We start from the raw sequence: 4,897 nt of genomic DNA, 5'->3' as shown, positions 1-4,897 counted from the left end.
ATCGCAAANGGAGTCACTGAGTGACCATTCATATATTTCATTTAATATCGTTGTTCAAACTTTATTACAAATGAAATGTGTTTTCTATATAAATAAATGAAAAATTATAAATAAGGAAAAACGTCTGTATTTTTTAAATGAAAATTCACTATTTAGAATATAAATTACACAAAATATTTCTTTTTTAAAGCAGAGAGATAATCTTTGGCAGATTCGTCATCTTTTTTATGGAGAGGAGGACTAGAAATGTCTATTCTAGGACCAGAATTTAAATGTCTTGTTATGGCATTATCTAATTTTATCTGAAACTCTGGTAAAACTTTATTAGAGTTATCGTGATCTTTCTCTTTAAGTAGCTATAAATTTGTTGGCGTGTGTATCACAGAAAAACTATTCCTCAGAGGAGGCGGGTCTTTAGATTGTAAATGAATATCTGATGAATTCCTTCTGTCTANTTTATCTGAAACTCTGGTAAAACTTTATTAGAGTTATCGTGATCTTTCTCTTTAAGTAGCTATAAATTTGTTGGCGTGTGTATCACAGAAAAACTATTCCTCAGAGGAGGCGGGTCTTTAGATTGTAAATGAATATCTGATGAATTCCTTCTGTCTATTGACATATTATTTAAAGAAGAAGTGGAACTCCATCTTCTGTCTGGAACATAGAGAGCGCGAGATGGAACAAGAAGTTGACTGGCTGAAGGAAATTTTGCTCTAAAGTAGAATTGTGTTCTTAGGGGAAATCCTACATCTGATAGCTAATGTTATATATTTTTGGAAACCACAAAACACGGGGATTGTAACGGTGTATAGATTGTGGAAATCGGACAAGAATTTAGGAAATTACATCACATTGAACAATTTTAGAAATAGAANTTTTCTATTACGTAATTACTATTATATAAATGAATAAATGTATATATAATATATTAATACCAGACTAGGATTCGATAACTAGCAAGCGCAGAGAATTTTTACATGACATTCAACAGGTTCCAGGCTCAACACAAAGAAAAACGAAAAATTTAGCGGTAAAAAATAACACTTGCCTGTGATTGAAGTTTGACTGGCTCAATTTTGTTAAATTTGCAAGATATCAAGTTGATATTTAGCAAAAATAAAGATTAATTACTGTATATTTGTTTTAAATTACGTAAAACATTCACGCAATGAATCAAAGCGACTTGTTTTTAAATCTATTTGTTGGATGACATGTTAACTGCAGCCTGGTTTAAGTTCAGTGGTGACTACTGTATATATATAAAGACCTACTGCTAAACAACGGCTGCAGCATTTATTACTTTTATAGGAATTACAAGTGCAAACAATTTTGTTAGAATTAAAAATTTTAATTGTCTGAAAAAAAATAACTCTTGAATTTACAACTTTCTATACACACAATAATGCTGGATTATATTACAATAATTATATTACAAATGAAATGTGTTTTCTATATAAATAAATGAAAAATTATAAATAAGGAAAAACGTATGTATTTTTTAAATGAAAATTCACTATTTAGAATATAAATTACACAAAATATTTCTTTTTTAAAGCAGAGAGATAATCTTTGGCAGATTCGTCATCTTTTTTATGGAGAGGAGGACTAGAAATGTCTATTCTAGGACCAGAATTTAAATGTCTTGTTATGGCATTATCTAATTTTATCTGAAACTCTGGTAAAACTTTATTAGAGTTATCGTGATCTTTCTCTTTAAGTAGCTATAAATTTGTTGGCGTGTGTATCACAGAAAAACTATTCCTCAGAGGAGGCGGGTCTTTAGATTGTAAATGAANCAAGAACATGCCACACAAAAAGGGACAACGAGACGAATCCAACCGAAAAAGACCCGAACCAATAAAGAAATCATTGTCAGAGTAGTCCGCATAGAGAAAAACTTCACAACCAACCAAAAAGCGATAAGCGAGAAAAACTTAATAAATCGCCCTCGGGAACAAAGCGTAGAAAAACTACCAAATCCGAAAATTCAAAGGTACACAGAGAGAAACATAAAAAAATTGATCAGTCCGAAGGAAAATGAACGAAAATCTATCTCCCATAACGTAAAAGGACGAAAAATAATAGATGAAAGAGAACCGAAAATAAAGCGTGCACTGATTCATGCGGAAGCACAAAACCAAACCCCGTCGAAAGTAGGTAGCCGGCGAGAACAACAACCGGAGTCCGATCAGCGAACAGTTCGATCGACAGTTCTCCAAACATCCATTAATGTTGTAGTCATCTTCTTCGCAATGATATTCACAATTTTCTGCATCCCAATTTTTCCGATATTCGCATGCTCCCAAACGTCAACGACATCGCCGAATCCGAGAACTTCAGACACAACCTCTACTACAAAACCATATCCGCCGCGAAGTCGCATACCAGTAAGAATATCCCCTTCCACATATACAAATAAGGTACGGGTAAAAATTAGACAGACAAAAATTTACCGCGACAATTAGCAGAATTAATTAGAGATCACAACAATCCGCTAGCAAGCGAAAAAAAAAGGGGAACCGATCGAAACGGGAAGAATCGAAATAGGAAATACAACGCGTGGCTTAGAACTTCCGCGGGAGAAAAACAAAATAATAATAANAAACTATAATGAACCACTTCAATGGGAATCGTATTATTGTGGCAGGCGACATCAACGCACATTCTCCAACTTGGGGAGGGGAACAGCTAGACAACAGAGGGAAGGAATTTGAAGAATTTTTCTTTGCTAATAACCTATTGGTTACTAACAATCCCCTCTCACCGCCAACCTATCATTCCCACAATGGTGATACTTGGATTGATGTCACTGTTACCAACAATCTGAGTATGTCTCTTGTCATGGATTGGCAGGTTCTTGATGAGGAGTCACTGAGTGACCATTCGTATATTTCATTTAATATCGTTGTTCAAACTTCCAGGACTCAATCAAATTATGATCCACGTCTTCGCTATAATACCTCTCGGGCAGACTGGAAGGCCCTTCAAAATTATCTTGAAACAAACCTCTCAGAATATAATCTGGAAGATCCTATTAATATTAGAAATCAAATTACCCAAAACATTGATATAATTAATAAAGCCTGTCATCTCTATATTCCGCAAACACAAATGAAGAGAAGGCCTGTACCTTGGTGGACACCTCATCTCACAGAATTACGCAAGTCCTGCAACAAAACGAGACGTGCTTTCCAAAAATGTAGACGTGAACCCGCACGAACAAATCTTAAAAATGAATACCTGGCTTTTCAAAAAAATTATAAAGACGAATTGAAACAAATGAAACTTACATCTTGGAAGGAATATTGTAGTAAAGCCACAAAGACCCCTTGGGGGTTCATTACAAAAATGTGTACTGACCGTTTACGTAAACCCCAAGCGTTAGTCAACGACGCACGCGACAACTTAAACTGCGATTTTTTAAAAGTTTTTAACCAAATGATGGATAGTTTTTGTATTGTCGCTAATTCTGAGGATGACAACGCTAGACAACACGCGTTAAGAAACAGTGGTGGTATACCAATCAATACTCCTGTAATCCCTAAATTTCAAAAGCATGAAATAAATTGTGCTATATCTTGTTTAAAAAATGGTNTCTGATTTTTCAGACATTCTCCAGAGTGGCTCATCGTACATGGGGTTTGCCTTTTGAAGCTTTGGATACTATTTACAACCAGCTGTTCATACCAACAATTACGTACGCTTGTAGTAGTTGGGGATGGGCATCCCATAAGGTGCATGCTAAGAGAAAGCTTAACTCGGCCCAGAGGAAGGCATTAATTTTACTGACGAAAGCTTATAAAACAGCGCCTACCTCTGCCCTCCAGGTAATCGCACGAAAACTACCTATTGAGATGCATATAGATTATTTTAGTCAGATCAGTCACCTTAAATGGGGGGAGGACGTACAAATTAATACTGGTACAATAACTGCATCAGATTTGGAACGTCCGACACCACTGTCCTTACTCCCAAATCCCTGTGAGTTACCAATCCAAATTACAGATACTGATTAAGAGAACGATATAGTTATTTTTACTGATGGCTCTAAAAAATGAAAGGAATGTAGGATGTGCTTTTGTGGTTTACTCATATAACATCGAGATTGCTTATCAAATTTTTCGGCTGGGAGAACTCTCTACAGTCTTTCAGGCAGAAATGTTTGCAATTCTTCAGGCCCTTATCTGGGCGAATCAACATTATTCCTTTACAAGAATTACAATATGTAGTGACAGCGCTTCTTCACTGGCCATAATTAAAAGCACTAGAGCTCACCCATTGTCTACAGCTATTAAAAAGTCTGTTCTAAATTCAAATAATTACTATAAATTCAAGTGGGTAATGGCACATAGGGGGACTAGCGGCAATGAAAGAGCAGATCACTTGGCTAAACATGCTGCTAATAATGATCAGCTTATAATTTCCTATAACAAGGTCAGTTTGAATACTATCAAGGGCCTTCTTTGGAGCAATATGCTCAACAACTGGCAGCAAAAATGGAACAGCAATGAGGGTAAAATTACTTACAAATTTTTTCCAACCATTAAAGATATCTTTAAATACACATGGATGAAACCATGTTTTTGGTCCACTCAATTTTTCACCGATCATGGTAAATTTGCCAAGTACCTACACAGATTTACTGAATACATCAATAAAGAATGTCCAACTTGTAAAATTGAAGATGGGAGCACTCATTATATCTTCAACTGCGTAATACTTGAAAGAGAAAGACAACAACTCAAATCTATCCTCATTAGCCGTGGTTACTCTTGGCCATGCTCTCATAATGACCTTGTGAACAATAATGGAATATTTATTTATTTTTATAATATAATTAAAAGCTACGGCAAAATCGTAAACATCCATACTTAACTCCTTCATAAAGCCTCCCAGC

The sequence above is a fragment of the Centruroides sculpturatus genome, unplaced genomic scaffold (assembly GCF_000671375.1).
Source record: "Centruroides sculpturatus isolate CEXI.00-Female unplaced genomic scaffold, Cexi_2.0 scaffold216, whole genome shotgun sequence".
Classification (NCBI taxonomy): domain Eukaryota; kingdom Metazoa; phylum Arthropoda; class Arachnida; order Scorpiones; family Buthidae; genus Centruroides; species Centruroides sculpturatus.
The sequence above is the reverse complement of the archived record's forward strand: the minus strand, read 5'-3'. Positions refer to the sequence as shown.